This window comes from Tenrec ecaudatus, chromosome 6 (assembly GCF_050624435.1).
Source record: "Tenrec ecaudatus isolate mTenEca1 chromosome 6, mTenEca1.hap1, whole genome shotgun sequence".
NCBI lineage: Eukaryota > Metazoa > Chordata > Mammalia > Afrosoricida > Tenrecidae > Tenrec > Tenrec ecaudatus.
In genome coordinates this window covers 83,460,932-83,482,104 of record NC_134535.1, presented here as the reverse complement: position 1 = coordinate 83,482,104, position 21,173 = coordinate 83,460,932, and the positions used below count along the sequence as shown (strand labels likewise).

The window sequence follows — 21,173 nt, the reverse complement described above, 5'->3', positions numbered from 1 at the left end:
CCTGAAGGGCTTGTTACCACAGAGGTTACCACACAGGTTGCCGGGCCCAACTCCCAGGGGGCAGGAGCCCTGGCGGCACAGTGGTAGAGTGCTTGACTGCTAGCGGAGAGGCTGGTGGTTGAACCCATCAGATCCTCTCTGGGGGAAAGATGGGCAGCCTGCTTCCAGGAAGAGGACAGCCTTGGGAACTCGATGGAGGCAGATCTGGACTCAGTGGCAGTGGATGTACTCCCCAGTAGGGAATTGGCATGTCTATCAAGTGTCCAGGTGATGCTGAGGTAACTTGTCCACTTGTCCAATTGAGAACCAAGGCTCTAGAGCAGGGGTCCCCAAACTTTTTAAACAGGGGCCAGTTCACTGTCCCTGAGACCCATTGGAGGGCCGGACTATAGTTTTAACAAGAACTATGAACAAATTCCTATGCACACTGCACATATCTTATTTAGAAGTTAAAAGAAAAACAAATGGGGCAAAAATACCCAGTGGGACTGATAAATGTCCTCAGTGGGCCTCGTGTGGCCTGCGGGCTGTAGTTTGAGGACCGCCTGCTCTAGAGCCCTAGCTTATTTCAGCCACACCTGCAACTGTAATTATGGTTTAAATGCAGGTAATGCACAAATATGTATCTCCAACCCAGATCTCTCCTGAGCTCTGGAGCATTAAATCTACTTATCTACTTGACACCGAGACTGACATAGCTCAACAGCACCTCTAGTTCAGCAGGTCCCCAAGGTGAACAGCCGTGGGCATGTGGAGAAGGGTTCTAAGTGGACAGCAGCTGAATATGGGTCAGTTGGTCTCTAGGGCCATCCGAACGAAAGTATAGGCGGTGGCCTCTATGGACCTCTCCCCCCAAACAAAGCACAATTAAAAATGAGAAACAAAGCTATAACAGCATCCAGCTTTGTCATTTTGCCCTGCTGAGTCAGTAGACTTCACATAGGAGTCGGCATCCGCTCGATGTGGTTTCAGTGAGTGAGTTACAGACTTAGAAGTTCTTCTCCCCCTTCCTTCTCTATTTCATGTCCAGTCTGTTTTCTTGTCTTCTTGAGCCAGTTTTGGCCAGTTCAATTTTTCTGGGAAGTTCTCTGTTTTGCGTTGTTTTCAACATTTATTGGCTAAATTATCAAAATATTTGCTTGGTTTTTACAATGTCTGTTTTGTTTATTTTTCTTACTTTCAAAGCTTCTTACTTTCTTCACCAGTCTTCTAAGAGTTTTGTCTTTTCATTGACCTTTTCTAGTTCGTCTTTATTTTCTAAATAATAGTACCCTCCTTTTATTCTTTTTATGATTTTTTTGATACTTTTTCTAGATTTCCTACCTTCTGTTTAAGAGGTTCTTAGTTTACTGTGGTCAGAGAATATGCCTAGACAAAATCAAGTGTTGGATATTTGGTAAGATATACTTTATTGGGTGCATAAGCAAATGCGGTGAAGACAGCTGATGGTGCCCAGCTATCAAAAGATATAGTGTCTGGGGTCTTAGAGGCCTGAAGGTAAACAAACGGCCATCTAGCTCAGAAGCAACAAAGCCCACATGGAAGAAGCAATCCAGCCTGTGCGATCATGAGGTGTCGAAGGGATGAGGTATCAGGCATCAAAGAACAAAAAAATCATATCATTGTGAATGAGGGGAAGCGTGGAGTGGGCAACTGGACATTCCCTTACAGAAGGGTCGTAGGGAGGAGAAGGGTGCATTGTAGTAACGATGAACATACAACTTTCCTCTATTTCCTAAATGCTTCCTCCCCCCACTATCATAATCCCAATTCTACCCTACAAATCTGGCTAGACCTCTGTACACTGATACAGATAGGAAACACATGGAATCCAGGGCAGATGATCCCTTCAGGACCAGTGGTGAGGGTGGCAATACTGGGAGGGTGGATGGAGCGTGGGGTAGAGAGAGGGAACTGATTATAAGGATCTGCATATACTTTCCTCCCTGGGGGACGGACAACAGAAAAGTGGGTGAAGGGAGACGTTGGATAATGTAAGATATGACAAAATAATAATTTATAAATTATCAAGGTTCATGAGGAATAGGGAAGCAGGGAGGGAGAGGGGAAAATGAGGAGCTTATTGATGGGGCATACGTGGAGAGCAAATGGTTTGAGAATGATGAGGGTAGCAAATGTAAAAATATGCTTTATACAATTGATGTATGGTATGTATGGCTTGTGATAAGAGTTGTATGAACCCCCAATAAAATGATATTTTTTAAAGATTAACTTTATTATATTGGTTATTTAATGTGTAACTTAATATAATTGCTAATAGACATAATATTAATAACCCTATTAATAGCATTATTACTATAATACTATTTATTATGCTTCTGTAATTCTTCTATTGTGCTTTAATTTTTGATGGAGGCTTCCATGTCTATTAGTTTGAACTAATTAATTGTTTAGAATTTCGTTCTTAAAGAATAGTGTGCTGATTCTGCTCTGAGTGATGCCCAAAATGCGAGAAGTGGTTTTGGAATTGAGTAAAGATTAGAGGCTGGAGTACTTTGAAGGTGCTTGATTATACAAGCTGTGATTGGTCAAAGGATGTGAGGAGCACTATAGAGAAAGTCTTATGTAATTGTGGTGATGTTTGTACAGCTCTTCTTAATGTAATTGAAGTATTGAATGGTATGATACGTGAATTATATGCCAATAAAACAGTTTTTAAGAAAACAACATGAATATCTCCATAATTTTAGAGACTACACATGGCACCAGTGGAGAGTGTTGCTAGGAACACGGCTGTGAAATGTACTTCTAGTAAGTCTTTAAAAGAACATGCTGAACATGGGATTGGATGATGGAGGAAGGGTGATGCTTTTTATGCAATGGCAAAGACTTGCCTGGATTATGTTTAAATGTTTGTTGGGAGGTAGAATTTATACGAGATGAGCTTAAATATCTGGCTGATTAGATTTCTAAGCAAGATTTTAAAGGGGCTATGTTGTTTCTCCCTGCGGCTAAAAAAGGCTTACAAAGACACACATACTAGTATGTTCACCACAGATGTGGTTAACACAGTCTTTTGTTAAAGAGATTAAGCCTGTAACTGATGGATCCACCCAAGGATCACAGCAGAAAACCAACCCATCAGGCTGAAAGGGGCAGAAAAAATGCTGTTAGTTGCCTCTTGGCATTCTACAGGCAGGAAAACGGCCAAAGATGAGAGTTTTAGACCTAGAGTTGATTTAAGACCTTTGCAGTGATGTGATAAGGTGAATGTGTTTTGCATGTGGGAAGGACATGAATTTAGGGGCCCAGGGAAAAGACTGCCCACCGTAGTCTGTCAGTTGGTTGTGCTGTGGTGGCTTGTGTATTGCTGTGAGGGAAGCTATGCCCCACCAGTATTTCAAATATAAGTAGGGTCACTCATGGCCAGGTTTCAGCATAGTTTACAAACTAAGAACAGACTAGGAGTGGTGGTCCACTTCCCAAAAATTAACCTTTGACCATCTTAAGAGTAGTAGTAAAACATTGTCAGATAAGAGTGTTCAGAAGATAAGCCCTGTTCACGGAAGAGTTGACCTTTATAATGTAGGTGAAGCAAAGCTTTAGGGACCTTTATTTGCTGGTGTGGCGAGACTCATGTCAAGAAGAAACAGCTGCAAGCATTCATTAATAATCATAACATATAGGGGATATGATTCTAGGAAAATTAGAAATCATTAAGAATAAAATGCAATTCATAAAGATAAATAGTGACTGAAATTGGGCTATTTTGAATTGGACAATCGTGAGTCAGAATTAATGGGATTTCAGGGGATGGGAGAGTGATTACTGTGTGCTAGGAAGGGCAAACTGAAGATGGCATCGTATTTATCTTCAAAAGTAACATTCCAAGATCTTCTGAAGTGCAGTGCTGTCACTAATTGGGCCATATCTGTGTATACTTACAAGGAACTCAAGTTTTATCACTAACACCAGTGATAAAGAAATTGAAGAGTTCTAGCAATTTCTTTAGTCTGAAATTGATCACACATGTAGTCAAGATGGTGATTGGAATAGGAGAGTTAGAAACAAAGAGGAAAGATCAATTTGGCCTTGGAGATAGAAACGATGCTGAAAATTGCATGATGGAATTTTGCAAGATTCCACCTACTCTTTCATTGCAAATACCTTTTTCAGCAATATAAATAGCAATTATACATGTGGACCTTGCAGGCGGAATACACGCAAATCAAAATAATTACATCTGTGGGAAGCTACATGCTGGAGAAGCTCAAAATCATCAACCAAAACATGGTCAGGTGCTGACTGTAACCATCAACTAACTGCTCCTACGCAAATTCAGGTTCAGGTTGAGCATGAAGAAGCCTAACTCCACGAGAGCTAAACTATGCCCTTGAGTAGATTCCTCCTGGATTTCGAGTCCATTTCCAAACAGACTTGATATGTCAACACGAAAGCCAGAAAACTTGATGAGCTGTGGGATGACATCAAGATCATCCGACAGGAAGAAAGCAACAGGCCATTAAAGAAAGCGGGAACGAAAGAAAAGATCAAAGTGGGTGTCAGAAGAGACTCTGAAACATACTCTTCATCCTAGAGAAGCTAAAGCGAATTGAAGAAATGATAAAGTCAAAGAGCTGAACAGAAAATTTGAATGGCAGCTCATGAAAACAAAGTACTAAAATGAAATGTGCAAAGTCCTGGAGTTAGAGAACCAAAAGAGAAGTGCACACTCAGCATATCTCCAGCTGGAAAAAAAATTGAAGAAAAACTTCAAGCCTCAAAAATGCAATATTAAGGATTCTATGGACGGAATATTGAGTGATGCAAGAAGCAGTAAAAATAGATGGAAGGAATACACAGAATCATTGGTTTGCATTCACCCATTTCAGAAGGTAGTATATGAACAGGAACTAATAGTACTGAAGAGAGAGGTTTAAGCTGCACTGAAGGCATTAATGAAAAACAAGGCTTCAGGGATTGAAGGCATATGAATTGAAATATTTTGACCAATTGATGCACCTCTATAGGCTCTCATTAATCTATGCTCAGAACAGCTAGTTTGATTGGAAGACATCCGATTCCCCCTCCCCATTCCAAAGAAAGGTGGCTCGATAGAATATGGGAATTATTGAACGATATCAAGAATATCACATCAAGTCAGTTCTGACTCATAGCGAAGCTGACTATATGAAGAAGAATTTGACAGCAAGACTAGAGGAAGGCTCATTAACAAACTCAGATATACAGGTGCCAACAATCCTGCTTGCTGACTGTGAAGAAGATTTGAGACATTTAGCGAAGAAGATCGAAAACTGTATACAGGCTTCCATAGGGGTTACAACTCAATGCAAAGAGAACAAAGATTTTTCACAACCGGGCCACTAGACAACATCATTGGTCCAGTTGTGAAAATGTTAAGGACCCACCATCAATGCGATGCAAGCAGCAGTCAAGAAAGCAAATGACATCCTGCCTTGGGCTCATTTACACAAAATCGATTTAAAATATCGAAGAGCAGAGGTGTCACTTTGAAGACTAAAATGTACGGAACCCAAGCCCTGGAGCTCTCAGTGGCTTCATGTGCACTTGGACACTAGACAGTGAATAAAGAAGAATTTATACCTTGAATTATGGTGTTGGCAAAGAATGAATATTGCAGGTACCATGGGCTGCCAGGGGAGCAAACATCTATTTGTCTTGGAAAAAGTGCAGCAAGAATGCATTTCAGAATCAAAGATGGCAAGACTTTGACTCAATACTTTGGCCGTGTTATCAGTAGAGATCAGTCCCTGTTTGGTAAAGTAGAGGATGAGGGGCAAAGGTAGACTGCCAAGAAGATGAATCGGCACAGTGGCTAAAACAGTTGGCTCAGACATGACTTGTGAGGGTGGCACAGGAGTGGGCAGTGTTTGTTCTGATGTATGTAGGGTCGCTGTGTTGGCATGCTTGATGGTTGCCATATTGGGAACCAACAAGGGGTGCAATGTTAGGGACTGAATTATGTCTCCCTAAAATACAAGATGGCTTCAAAAATTCATGGAAAGTTCCAATCTCTTTTAATTCCATTTTGAAAGAACTTTCTGAAAGTGGATCTCAACCTTCCTAATGCCGTGACCCTTTCATACAGTTCCTCATGTTGTGGTGATCCCCAACCATAAAGTTATTTTTGTGGCTACTTCATAACTGTCATGTTGCTACTGTTATGAATTGGGTGACCCCTGTGAAAGGGTTGTTTGACCCCCAAAGGGGTCGGGACCCACAGGTTGAGAACTGCTGCCCTATAGGGTTGTTATGAGTTAGAATTGAGAGCGGACAAGTGAACTAAGGGGGGGGGGGCGGTAAAATTTATGTCCAAACATGTGGATACTGCAAGCAACCAGGAAACAAGGTGAAGAGTGATGCGACCTTCCTCCAGAACCCGCAGAGAGAGAGAAGAACAAGCCTTCTTCTTAAGCCCAGCATTGTGAATTTGGAGTTATAGCTGTGTACATGTGATATTTCTGTTACAGCAGCACTAGAAAAATAAGACAATTGCATTGTTTTGCCCTTTTCTTAACTTTTGACTACTTGATCTAGCAATTTTGATAAAAGTGTGTTGAAAGACTGCATTGCGACTATTGGATTTTTAATCTTGTAATCCAGTTTTTCTTCATAGATTTCAGTTCTTCGTTACATGGTACACACACATTGATATTTATATCTTCTCCATAAAATCTCCCTTATATGATGTCTTTGTTCATTTTTGAAAATCTAAATATGATTTTAGTTGCCCTCAAATTGGCTCCCAAGGGCAACCCCATCTGCAGCATAGTGAAACATCAACCAGTCCTATGCCATGTCCAATGTCATTGGCATGTTTGTGTCATGTTGAGTGCCTCCAGCCTGGGGGCCCCTTTTCCAGCCCTGTTCCACACTGTGTGCTGCTGTGACCCCCTGGGTTTGCTCCTGGTGGAGTCTCACAAGTAGATTGATTGTCAGGTCTCTGTTACAGCATCATACCAACAAGCAAGTGAACCAGGGAAGGGGTGGTGGAAATCTACACATCATCGAGAGCACTGGTTCTCCACCTCCTCATGCCGCGGCCCTTTCATACAGTTCCTCATCTTGTGGTGACCCCCAACCATAACATTATTGTTGTGACTACTTCACCTGAGGAGCCCTAGGGAGCAGGCTTGCTCTGCCCCAGGGTATGATTGTGAGTCTCGGTTGCCTTGCTAACAGTCCGTTTGGTTGGCTTTAAGTTATGTTATAGTCTGAAATGAATGGAATGAAAGTGACTGTAACACTTTGGTATGGGGTCTTCCAACTTCTTCCAGGGAGATTCAGCTTCCTCCAGACTCTTTCTGTTGCCTTATTACATTTCATTCATCTCCAGTGATGAGCTGCTGTGTAGGTGTTCAATTGAGGGCAATTTATAAAAGAGAGAGTCTCACTCATCTTTCCTGAAATTAAAAAAGCCATAAAACTCTGCCACATTATATTACTGGAACAGTCAGATGCACATGTTCTTATATTTACTGTAGATACTACTTGCTGGCAAGAAAGAAGAAATGTAAGTATCTCTTGTTTTGGGGACTTCCATCTATAAGGAACCAGGAAATTAACTCACTCTCTAGAGAGTTGGCTTTTTCAAGCACACATAACACTCTCCAACTCCTTTGTAAACTCAGCACTGTGCGACTGCCCTTGAAAACGCAAGGTATGTAGAAAGCAGCTTCCTTGTACTGATCATGTGGCCATATCTTGACATTTAGGTACTTTGGAGCCAGGTAATTGATGATTCCAGCTGGTTTTACTAGAAAAAGGTGTTCTATTCTAAAGAGAGGGTTACTGACAGCCCCAGAGTGCCTCCCGTGTTCCATTTACTTCAAGTGCAGGGGAGGCAGCAGTGGCCAGGCCAAGAGGGCTGCCCTCTGACTAATGACGACTGCCTCTGCCTGAAAGCCCTGCACCCAGAACCTTACAGCTGCCTCCCTCACCCAACTCAGGTGTTTGCTCCATCAGACTTCCACTGCCAGGCCTTCCCAGGCCAACCCTCCCCAAAGCAGCTTCCAAGCCCATCATCCAGGTGCGTTTCTGTAAAGCTCTCTCCGGGTTCAATAGATGGTGATGGTTCATTTATGGGTCTTGGTCCCCTGCTATACTGCCAAGGTTTTGAAAGTCGGGACGTTATTAATTACTGTTTTTCTTTTGCATGCACAGAGGATCTAGCACAGTGCCTAGCCTATAGTAGAGGTCCTATAAATGTGGGTGGACTGAACCGAAAGAGCATTTGGAATGTCCGGCTTAAAAGGATTTCCTTCGGAGCTTCAGTAAAGATGGGGTGTTGGGTAATGAAAGCAGCCAGGGTCTAGATTGGAGCTTGAGCTTTTTGTTTGTTTGTTTAGCTCATAAGTTATTTTATCAACAATGGATTTTTGTTTTTTAAATGGGGGTGAGTGAGCTTTTTTCATCAACCCTGGGTATTTGTCTCCACTCCTGATGGATTTCCTGCTTTGGACCTACTAAAATCTCACAGACTGGGCCGAGCATATTAATTCTCATCAGAGTTGCCAGCATTTTTTCTTTAAGTTTTTACTTTTTAATAAAATTAACACACTTAAGGATTTTAAGTCTTCAAACAACACCTGTAGGATTTTAACAGTGGAGTCCTAGTGGTGTAGCGGTTACGAGGTGGACTGCAAACCAGAATCAGCAGTTTGAGACCACCAGCCGTTCTGCGGGACAAAGACAGGGCTTCTTATTGGTGTGAAGAGTCCGTCTCAGAAACTCACAGGGCCAGGTCTACCCTGGCTTGTAGGGTCGCTGGGAGTCACATGGACTTGATGGCAGCAAGTTTGGTTTTTGTTTTGTTTTTTTAAGGATAATAACAGCAACAATAAAAGAGGAATGCTCTGTCTCCCTCTCTAGAGACCATTTCTTTCAACTCCTCTAGATGTTTCTTTTGGCACTTCTGTATTTCACAGTAACAGTTGGACTATTATTTCTTTTCAATTTCGGGCATTATTTATTCATTTCCTACTATCAAAGATTAGACCTCTTCTCTCTTTCATGTCACCCCTCCACCTTGGGGAGGCACAGACCCCACACATCTGCTTCCTCCTTCCCCACCTCCCATCTCATGCTTCCTCTGGGCTGTGTGTGCAGTTGGGAGTTACTTTGTGTTTGTTTGTTTAATTCCGCCTTCACCATTGCCAGTATTATGATTATGTGCATATTTTTCACAGCTCCACCCCTTGCGGTACTATGATTGCATTTCCTTTCTCAGGCAACGTTTTGTTCTCCCCAGAGCTGCGCTCTCAGCTTTGTTATTATCTTTGCAGAGACAACTGGGGCCCCTCTCTGCTTGCATCCTTGCCGTCTGGCCCTGCGTCACCTTCCTGACCATTCTAGCAGTTTGCCGGGAAAGAGCAGTGCTAGCTAGAAGGGTTGACTCTGCCACATGTACTCAGGAGTCTTTCTGCTCACAGTGCTAGTCAAGGGTTGTTCTGAATTTTCATAAAGAAATTGGTATCTATTTAAAAGTTTTCGGGGATCATGGGTCCTCATTTTGGCCTTCTACCAGTCAACTGAACATGTTGTCTTTACAGCTGCCTGCACGAGCATTGAAACCCGGAGGGCGGCCTCTCCTCTGGGTGGACCCCAGAGCAGCCAAGGGGAGCCCTCTGGGAGCTCTCCAGTGATAATTGCCCTTGAAACTCCTCAAGTGCCATCTTCTCTTGGATCTAAATCTCTTGCTTTAGGACACTGCCAAGGCTCCTGCTTTCGATGGCAAGTGGTGTGAGCCATCCAGCCCATCTGAGCTTTTCACTTGGGACCTTTGTAGATGTCCTTCTCCCTCATCCACCATCATCCTTTTACCTTGTGCCCTTCCTTCACTGCTCATTCACCTGAGCCGGCCCTTCCTTCCTGCTCCAGAAGGGGGCAGACCTTTCCCTTCTGGGCCAGTAGGTAGACATCCACCTTGTTTTTGCCCCAGAGCCTCAAAACTCCCACCCCCACCTCCCCACCCCCACCTTTTAAGAGATGCGACATGGCCCTTTTGACTATGGCTACCCTGTCAGTGACTGTTCTCTCATCCTGCTAAGAAGTGCGGTGACCTCAGTTTGTTGTGTTTTTTTTCTCCTCATCGTGGCTTCTTTCGGGACTGCTGCAGCTTTTGCTGGAAGGCATTTGCTCCCTAGAGTGTCAGTACGTACATACGTGTATACACACACACACACACACACACAGCTGTACACGCCCCTCTCAGCACAGTTCTGCCAAACTCATTGTTGCCTCTGAGAGTGAGCAAGCGCTTGTCTGACGGAGTTAAAATGCAACAAAGGAAAGTCCTCCTGTCATTCCTGGCTCATGATCATGGTCCCTTGTCATGGAGTCGATTCCAGCACAGAGGTACCCTTTGGGACCAAGTACAGCTGCCCTGATGGGCTTCTCCAGCCGCAGTCTCTTGGGAGGCAGCACACAACCAAGTGCTTAACCCCTGCGCAACCAGGCCGCCTCCTCTCTAAAGCCGTAGGCAGCACCTTCACGCAGGCCAGGCGCTACACCTGCTAGTTTCATTACTCTTCTATTAATGGTTTATGTTCTCTCTCTCACTGCCATCGAGTCAATGCCGACTCAGAATGACCCCATAGGACAGGGTGGAAGTACCCCTGTGGGTTTCCAAGACTGTACTTCTCTACGGGAATAGAAAGCCCCATCTTTGTCCTGAGGAGCAACTGATAGCTTTGAACTACTTACCTCAAGGTCAGCAGCCCAATGCATAACGACTACGCCACTTGGGCTCCTCAGTAGTCTTGTGTATAGATACGAAAATAGTGAGCAGCACACATTTCTTTTGTCGCTGTTAGGCGATGTCCAAGTCATGGGGACCCCGTGGGTAACAGACAGAGCATGACTAGCTCTGGGCTAGCTTCTCAGTTGCTGGTGAGCATGAGCCCATTGTTGTGGTTACTGGGTGTTTTGCGTGCCTTCGAATCAGGCACGCAACTACCGTGTACGGGACAATATCTTAGTGTAAGTGGTAGGGTGTTCCAAGTTTGGTTTTTGGTAGTAGATTGCCAGGCCTTTCTTCCTAGTCTGTCCTGCATCCAGAAGCTCCACTAAAAAGGGTGATCCTGTTGGTATTTGAAATACCAAAGACATAGCTTTTAGCATCATAGCAACAGATACATTACTAAGCAATCTGATCGAGGGGTGGTGGCTGTATGACTTCTCACTGCCATTGAGTTGATGCTGCTCATAGCGACCCTATAGACTTGTTGTTCGGCTTAGACACACAAATAAACAGCCTTTTTAGTCTCATTTAGAGGAGGCTTGTGGTGTAGTAGTTTTAAGATCCCTTATGGTGTAGTGGTTACGAGTTAGACTGCTACCCTCAGGATCAGCAGTTCAAAACCACCAGCTACTCTCTGTCAGTGCAGGATAGGACTTTCTACCTCTGTAAAGAGTTACAGTCTTAGAAACCCATGGAAGGCAGTTCTCCCCTGTCCTACAGGGTCACAACCCCTGGAGGCTGTTCTGCTCTGCCCTACAGGGTCACCATGAGTTGGAAACCACTTGGGGGCAGTGAGTTTGGTTTTGGTTTTGAGGGGATCCAGCCTAGTATTTAACTCCGTGGTTCTCAGCCTATGGGTCACAACCCTTTGGGGGTCGGACAATCCTTTCACAGGGGTTGCATAAGATCATTGGGAAAAAAATTCCGATGGTTTTAGGAACCGAGACACCTCTCCAGGTGGGTCCACCCACATGAGGATATGCTGATCTGGTAAGAAAGAAGCTATCTCAACCTTTGTACCCACTTTTTATGCATACTGTCGCAAAATGTAGCAACGTCGTGTACAATTGTTATATTAAGACTGTTACCCAGGCTACACCATGCTTCAAGACTAAATTTCATTTATTTGTAATTAGAAATAAATATTTCACAATATATAATTGCATATTGTTTTTGCGATTAATCACTATGCTTTATGTTCAATTTGTAACAATGAAACTACGTCCTGCATCTCAGATATTTGCACGATGATTCATAACAGTAGCAACATTACAGTTATGAAGTAGCAACAAAAATGATTTTATGGTGGGGGGGGTCACCATCACATGAAGAACTATATGAAAGGGTTGTGACATGAGGAAAGTTGAGAACCACTGTTTTAACCTTATATCCCCTACCCACTCTCCTTCCCTAAGCCACCTAACTGTCATTAGTGGAGGTGGGGAGCCAGACAAGATCGAGATCATTTCATTTATTTTAACCAAAACATGAGTGCCTACAGGAAACACAAGATGAATAAGAGCAGCCTCTGACCTGGAGTTATTTATACTAGAGGTGGAAAGGGAAGACAGTTATACAAATGAGGATTCAAAAAGATGGAGTGAGCAAGGTTCTGTAAGAGAGTGCTTTGACAAACTAATATGGAAATGCAAAGGGGCATGAACTTAAAACGCTATTAAAATCAGAAACAGCGTTTTGGAATGTCCTGAAGATACCCAGCTCTGTAAATATTAAATAGTCAAGAGGGCCTCTTGTATGTTTAGGGTGGCGGTGGAACCTATTTTTATTTTATCTATTTTGATTTAGAAATGTACGATCATGGAAATTTCTGTTTGTTTTTGCTAGCCTGGGATGGTATTTAATCACAGTAAACTAGAGCATGCATTGCAGTCCTATCGCCCCCACCTGCCTTACCATAAGGAAGTCCAGTGCGTTCTTCTTGGGGCAAAACGAGATGGTCATTCCAGCTTCCACACCCAACAGGGAAGAGCCCCTCAGGCTACTGCTGCTCCGTACCTTCCAGGGTCGCTGTTAATAATTGGCCTGCCCTCTATGGCCATTTGGAAGGTGCCTGGCAGCATAGTTAGGCTACTCATTAGGCTGCCAAGGACAAGGTGATTAGTTCGAACCCCCAAGCTGCTCCATAAGAGCAAGATGGAACTTTCTACTCCTCTAAAGAGTTACAGCCCCGGAAACTCACAGGGCCAGTTCTACCTCTCACTCTAGGATCAGCAAGTTGGCATGCACTCAAGGCAGTGAATGTGGCCGTTGAAGAGTCCTGGTGCTGCTGTGAGCTTGGTGTAGCCTGCTCACCAAGATAAAGGTTGGTGTTTAAATCCCCCATCTGCTCCAGGAGAGAAAATTGAGGCTGCTTCCTCCCATAAAGATTTACAGCTCTGCTAACCTTACAGAGCAATTCTTCTCTGTCCTTAGGGTTGCTGTGAGTCAGAATCAACTTGATGCCAGTGGGTTTGGTTTTTGGTTTGGTGTGGCCAGTGACGGTGGAGCCTGGCGGCATAGTGGTTATGTGTTGGTCTGCACTCCACAAGGTGAGCAGTTTGAAACCACTAACTGCTCTATGGGAGAAAGCTGAGGCTTTCTGCTCCTTTAAAGAATTAGAGTCTCAAAAAACCCCACAGGGGCAATTCTGTCCTGTCTCATAGGCTCCCCTTGAATGGAAATCGATTCAGTGGCATTGGGCTTGTTTCGGTTTGTTTTTTGGATGGTCAGTGATGCTGGCCCACTGCTAAGGCTGCTTTCTGCATTGGCCTCTGTAAGACGTTCTGAAGGAGGAGCCTGCTGTGCTGAGTTCAGCCAAGGTACCCCACTTGGATTCCCAGGGCAGAGCTCTGCACACTGGGTTCTTTTGAGTCGCAGGCACAGCCCTTGCCCTGATGTCAGGTAGCTCAGGAAGCTGGCCTGGGTCAGAATCTGGTCAGACATTTGTCACTCACAGGTTCAGCCTCTGCCGCCCCCCACCTCTCTCCAAATAGAAACATTGTCATTCTTCCATCCTGGATTGCCAGGCTGTGAGGTGAATCACCCCTCCTTATAAGCCAGGTACTCCTCAAGGACACAGAGGGGCGTTTGCCTCCCAGAGGGGTTCCCACATGTGTCAGGGACCCTCACCTGTGCTGCTAGCATGGGAGGGGGGTGGGAAAGGAAATTGTGTTGACAACGCTTCAAGGTGGTTATTGGTACACTCAAGGGGGCTCGGTGGCCTCATGGTTACACACCAGCCAGCACCAAGGGAGGAAAATGAGATTTTCTACTCCCATATGAATTGTAATCTTGGAAACCACAGGGGCAGTTTTTCTGTCCTAGAGGGTTGCTATGAGTCTGAATTGACTTGAAGGAAGCCAGTTTTACGCATTGAGCTGTTTTACTCCAAGTCAGCAGTTCAAGGCCACAGGCGCACCTTGAGGCTTTGTGTTCCTGTAACAATGTGCAGCCTTGGCAGCTACTGGGAGGTTCTAGGTTGCCTCACTGGGTCACTAAGGGTTGGAATAGACTCAGTGATAGCGAATAGGGTTAGTTTTTTGTTTTGTTACCAGACAATGTTATTGTGGAGATAAAATGAGAGGGTGTGCTGGAAAAAGAGTCACATTAATGTTATCACCACCCTTGTATTCTCCTTTCCTGTTTGAAACCCTTTCAAAGGCCACCCAGTTTGCTTAGATGGTGTGACCTGACAGCGCTCTTCTCCCCCAGCCCCTTTCTGTAACACAGCGACGCTCCCTGGCCTTTAACCAGATCCCTGGTCTTTCTTCTGTGTCTCAGGGAAGCCTCACCAGACTTCCACACACACCATACTTTTGCATGAATGGTCTTTTCCCTTTGTTTGCCTAGCTGACTTGTATATCAAGAATTTCCTTTTAAATGGCCCTCCCTGAACTCATGTAAGTTAACATCTCCTTTGCTTAGGCTTAGAGAACCTTGTTGGTCCCCTCCGTAGCACACAGCTCGGGGTACTCTGCTGCACCCACCGGCCCGGATCTTCAATCAGAGGACAGTTCAAACATACAGAGCAGAGGGTGGCTTCCTTTCATCTTCCTGAATAGAAAATTGCCATAGTCTACTTCGAAAATAGCCTCTGTTTTTATACCTACCCCCCCCTTCCGTTATTCATTTCAAGCAGTAAAATCATATAAGTGCTGACGTCTCTTCTTGCCAAAGAACAATGCATTATGCACATGTTCGTCATCGGGAAGGAAGGTTTTGCATTACAGAAGAAACGAAAATGTGTGGGTTTTCTTAACCTGAACTATGGTGGTTATTAAAGGTGCTGCCACCACCGCTATTCAAACAGAGTGGCGACCCCTAGTGGATGCTCTGCATCAGCGACTCGGAGAGCCCGTGTGACCAGGAGTTAGTCTTGGAAACCCACAGGGGCAGGCCTGGCCTGTCCCTCAGTGGGAGGGAGTTACTGTTTTGGGTCTCTGGGATGTTTCACTAGAACTTTGTCATTAGGGAGAAGTTGTAATTTGTGAGGCTGGCTCTATCCCTTTATTTGTGCTCCGTGTTTCTCAGCCTTACTTGGATTTTTATACACCACGCTCTATTAACAAAGCCAGTGAAGCTGTAACATACACCTCCCACCCTCATTCCAACCATGGAGGGGAGTTCATGCCCCGTCTGGTTCTTTACACTTGTCTATGAATAGTTCTTACACCAACAGCCATCGTCATATTGTGTACATCATACTTTGTGTCCTTTTTATCTCTTAATGTGATTTCATTCAGACCATTGCCCGGGGCTGCAATCTTCTGGGTGGACGCACCAGCTCACTCCACCTTGGTCTTTGCCTTGCCATACCCTGGGGATGCAATTGTGCACATCCTTTTCCTTTTGCTCCATTAGCAGGATGTCCAGAGCCAAAGATGGGGCGGGGTCCACGGAATGACTTTCAGGCCTTTTTACCTTATCTGTAACTCAGGCAAAACCTTTGTCCTCTGTAGCCTTATTGCTCTTTCACTGCGCTGCTAAATGGGTTTGGTTGGTTGAAGTCTACCCTCTGCACAGTGAGAATTCACATTCATTCTTGTCATGCTTTGGATTGCTCGCTAATTTGGAATCCCAATGAACGTGTCTTTATCTTGAAGCTATCCGGTTTACTTTTTTCTCTAATCTCATTCTTTACTGCCCAACCATCACTAAACCTTCTCCACCCTGTACTTGCTGGCCTGTCAACTCCACCACTGTGATGAGTCAGCCGTTCTGTGTGAGATCATTCACTGAGAGGAGATCATATCTGCAAGTGCTGGATTGAGTGGTATGGGCAGTAAATGCCTTCAACTGCACCGTGAAGGCAGGGCCTTACTCACACACCCACTGCCACCAGTCCAACGCAGAGACCCGATAGGGCAAGGGAGAACTCCTGTGGGTTTTCGCGATTGTAACTCTTTACAGAAGTAGAAAGCCTCATCAGGGCAGCTGATGGTTTTGAACTGAAGACCTTGTGGTCAGTAATCCACTATGTCACCAGGGCCCCTTGTAAAGAGGGTAACTCAAAAAACTCACTGCCAGGGAATTGATCCCAACTCAGAGACCCTAGAGGAAAGTGGAACTGCTCCTGTGGGCTTCTGAGACTATAAAGCTTTACAAGAGCAGAGAGCCTCGCCTTTCTCCCTCAGAGCAGCTGGTGGTTTTGAACTGCTGACCCTGCAGTTAGCAGTCCAGCACATAACAGTCTGTCCCCAGGGCTCTGTCTAAAGGAGGGTAGCATGTAGGAAAGGAACTAGAAAGAAAGATGGCATTGTTAACAAGGGCAACAATTTATCTGAATGTGATGCACAAGTTGGGCTGCTAACCTCAAAGTGAGCAGTTCAAAACCACTAGTCTCTCCTCGGGAGAAAGATGGAGCTTTCTGTTCCTGTCAAGAGTCAGTCTCAAAAAAAAAAAAAAAGTACAGTCTCAGAAACCCACTAGAGCAGTTCTCCTCAGTACGATAAATAAGGTCCCTGTGATGAGTTGTTACCAGCTCCATGGCAGTGAGGTTTTGGTTGCAGCTGCTCTAGTGCTGACTGTAGGACCCCATGCCTGTGTTTGGCCCTCCCACCCCTTGTCAACGGATGGCAGAATCCATGTGTCTGAGGTCTCAATCCCCAGGAGCTCTCTAGCTTGTTTTCTGTCATACTTCTTCCCCATTCCTTCATCCTTAGGTGTTGCTTGACAATCTTCACTACTTCTGTTCAGGCCAGCGGTTCTCAACCTTCCTTATGCCGCAGCCCTTTCATACAGTTCCTCATGTGGTGATGACCCCTAACCATAAAGTTATTTTTGTTGCTACTTCATCACTGTCATTTTGCTACTGTTATGAATCAGGCAACCCCTGTGAAAGGGTCGTTTAGCCCCCAAAGGGGTCATGACCCCCAGGTTGAGCACCGCTGGTTTAGGCTGTTGTCTTGCTCCTCTATTCCTTCATTTATGGGCACTTTGAGTTAGAATCAACTTGATGGTGACAGGTTTTAAGGAATCCCTGGATGTGCAAATGGTTAATGTGCTTGACCACAAACAGAAAGGTTGGAAGTCCATCTAAAAGTACCTCAGAAAAAAGGCCTGATAACCCACTCCTGAGAAACCAGCCATTGAAATCCTCATGGAGGACCGATGTGCCCAACACTCCCGAAGCCACCATGACCTGAGGTCAACTGGAATAGCACTGGTTTACCAGTGTCCCACTTAAAGTGATACGGCTCCAAGGAATCCCATTTGCTTTCTACTCTTTTTCATAGTTGTTTGGTGGTGGTGTTTTTAAGTCGATCTTTTTAATCGCCCCCTGTGGGCTTTGAAGCAGGTGGGTTACACGTTTGAAAGGTTGTTCTGTCAGAACCCCGTGTTTCTGTGCTTTGGGCACCCGCAGAATGCTCACGGAATGAACTTGTCAGCCACCGACAGGCTGCAAACCGAGCCTCTGGGTCATTTCTGGCAAGCTGTAAGCACACGTTGGTTATGGGGTTAGGCCCCTTGGGGACCCACCGGCCAGCTAGCTGCATCCCTGAGCAGCAGAGGAAAGCAATAGGGCATCTCAGTGGGGTTGCTTGGTGACTTCCAGGCTGGGATGCCTTTTTTTTTTTTTAAGTACCAGCTTGATAGATGTGTTAGCTAAGTGTTATTATGACTGCCAGTTCCCATCAGCTGTCTCTATATGTGTTTATTTCCACGTGGTTTGACCTGTGATAACCTCTAGGTAATCCTGAGTGAAAATAATTATTCTCTCCTAGTTTTTGTTCCCTTGCCCCGAACAAACGTGCCCCCTCCCTGGATCAGTTGTGTGATAACATGTTTTGTTCTTTTGCTCCCCTATCTTCTTTCTCCTGTTTTGAATTGGTTACTGTTACAGACCCAAAGTGACAGCACAGGTGAGAGAGAGAGGAATTAGTGTAAAGCAGATAATCAAACAGAACAAACACAAGCACACACGAACCTTTTATGTCCCCAAGGAGCTCTGGGGCTAGTGTAGTGTGGGTAAGTGTTCAGCCACTAACCCAAAGGTTGGCTGTTCAAACCCACCCATTGCCCCACAGATGGAAGATGTGGCAGGCTGCTGTAAAAGTTGCAGCCTCCGCAATGCCACGGGGCAGCTGCGCTCTGTTCTGTGCAGTTGCAATGGGTTGAAAGGCACTTGACGACAGTGGGTTTGGTTGGTGTCCATCCTTTGCAAAGTGAGAATTCATTGTAATTCTTGTCTTGCTTTGGATTGTTGGCTAATCTTTCAAATTTGCTCTCTAAATAATCAAATGATGTATGGATTGGAGTAAGAGTTGTATGAGCCCCTAATAAAGCAACTTAAAAATAAATAAATAACCAGGTGGTCGGAATATGAAATCAAGATATATATACATTATTGTGGTTTAACTAGAAAAGTAATTAAAAAATAGTACTTCAAAACAGTGCTGTTTCTGTGTCAAGCCAAGCCATTTTTTCTCTATATATTTACAGACTAAGTAGCTCATGTGTGTTAACCTACTTTCTGCCCTGTATATCTGACCAGATGAATAAAAGTAGCCCCTTCCTCTTTCTGTTGTCTTTTTAAAGGCAATTAGGCCATATTTTAAAGTAATTTCCTTAATGGATGACTAAAACTTTGCTTTATTTTGTGGGGCTCCCTCCTCCCCACCTTCAGAATCTTTATTTCACTATGAACTCTACCGTAGCTACTTCTAAGCTAAATCGTTCATTTCGATTGCTTGTCTGGGGAGAGTGCTTGCAGCTGCTTTTTATTGAGGCTCAGTGCAGTTGGAGAGACCTGGGTTTGACTCCTGGCCCTGCTGTTCCCTGATTCTGCGTTCCAATTAGAGTTAAGGATTTTATGCTTTCTGTTGCCTTTTCTGGGAATAAAAGGGGGTTGGGGGTAGTAGCAACTGTACCAACGTCCTGGGATTGTTGTGAGGCATAAATGAGACTGTGGGAATTCCTAATATGCACAGGTAAACGGTAGCCTTCTGAGTCTAGACCTGGAGTGGGCAGACTTTTTAGCCAGGACCAGGCAGTAAAGATCATAGGCTTTGAGGTCTCTCTGTCTCCGCTCAGCAACGCCTTTCTGGTGTGAGAGCGGCCAGACAAATGGGGAGTGTGGCCGGTTCCAATACAACTCCTTAGAAAGCAGGCCGTGGGCCGTGGGTGGCCCTCGGGCGATAGCTTGCAGACCCCTGTTCTAGACCGCATAAAACAGACATATGAAACAGGCCAGGGAAAATATGAAGGACCCAGAATAGCTCTTCTTTGAAATGGATTATCAAGAGACTTTCACTTGATTAAAAATTGCACTTCACAAGCCCAGACTTTATATTTCAAAACTCAAGCCTGGCGCATTCTCTTGCTCTGTCAGTGCTTCTTAAGCAGAATGTATAAAAATAACCAGTTTTTTAAATTAAAAAAAAAAAGCCCAAACCCTTTCATTCCATTTATGATTCCATGGGTTGGGAATTTGAGCAGGACTGACTGACTGCTTATTTTGCCCCATGTGGTATCAGCAGGACTAAGTGGGTTTCAGCTGATGGATGGCATTTCTGATAGAGCCAAGTGACATCATTCTCAGGAATGGCTTTCCCATCTCTGGTGCCCAGGCTCGGCTAGGACTGCCCCCTAAAGCGCCTCACGTGGCCTCTCCTGCTTGCTGGCGAGTTTTAAGAATGCTGTGATGCTGTCCTTGTGTTTCTCAGTTCCTGTCACAGCTCAGTGACCTCAGCCTTTATGAAGGTCAGTGGGGTGCTGGCTTGCATGCCCCAGACCACTGTGCCCCGAGGCTGTTTTCCTTTTTTTGGCACATGACTTAGGTAACATCTTGCCATTGCGGGTTGCCGTCGAGTCCATCCTGACTCCTGGTGCCTCCGTATGTCGCAGAGCGGAACCACTCACTAAGAGTTCAAGGCAGTGATCTTTCCGGAGCAGACTGCCAGGCTTGCCTTCGGAGGCGCCTCGGGTGTCTAACAGCTGAGAGCATTGAGAGCATCGCTGTTTGCATCAACCAACCACCTTGCTACATTGTAGAACGCTTCGTTGGTTCTCTTGCTGGGCAGAACTGAGAGTTGTTCAAAAGACTCAATGATTCAAAGCCAACAGTATTGGAAAGGAGTGGGAAAAGGCAGTAAAACACTGGAACTTCAAACGTCTGCTTACTTCCTCTTCCCCACTTTCTGTGAGCCTGGATGTTGGTGAGGAGGGTACAGCTGAGGACCAGAAAGGGCCAGGTTTGGGGGTGATTCCAGATTTTCTGCCGTCAAATCAGTTCCCACTGACAGCAGCCCATCAGACAGGGTAGAACTGCTCCTGAGGGTCTCTGGGACGGTGACTTTTTACAGGAGCAGAAAGCCCCATCTTTCTCCTTTGGAGCAGCTGGTGATTTCGAACTGCTGACCTCATGGTTCGCAGTCCAGTGCATGACCACTACACCACCAGCATGCCACATAGAGGGACTAAAAGTAGAGCTCTTTGAGGAAGACAGGGTCCCTGTGCTCTGTTCCCCTGCTCCTATTCCTGACTCCCCACTGTTTGCTCTTGCTGAGGAACAAGTGGGTCTGGGCAATCCTGGGTCAGGACGCTCAAGGGCTTTTAAGGACCCCACAAACACACCGGTGGGACCAGAGGTGGCCACTCACCGGGTTAGAAGGCCTCTACCCGGCCACAACATGAAATCCTTGGATAAAGAGCGCGCTGACTTGATGAGAGGCACAAAGCAAAAGAGCCTGAAAGTGAAGGGACCAGGGAGGGCTCTGAGAATCACGGCCAGGAAAACCGCCGGCGGTGAAAGGAGCCCGGGGATCATTTCCAGATGAGCATCCACAAGCATCTCACTGACGTGCACAGTCCCTTCTGAAAGGGTCAAGCAGGCTTCCATCAGGATTGAGCATGGAGTAAAGGAGGTTGAAGTCGCCATCGCAGATGCTTAGTTCAACTATTTTAGTACATTGATCATCTGTTGGTTAAA

General features: G+C 45.2%; 1 protein-coding gene across 4 annotated transcripts in view; it reads left to right on the top strand.

Moving 5' to 3' along the window:
- Nucleotides 1-21,173, top strand: part of DIP2B (disco interacting protein 2 homolog B) — a 226,851-nt gene that overhangs the window by 115,407 nt on the left and 90,271 nt on the right. The gene's annotated exons all lie outside the window — the stretch shown is intronic.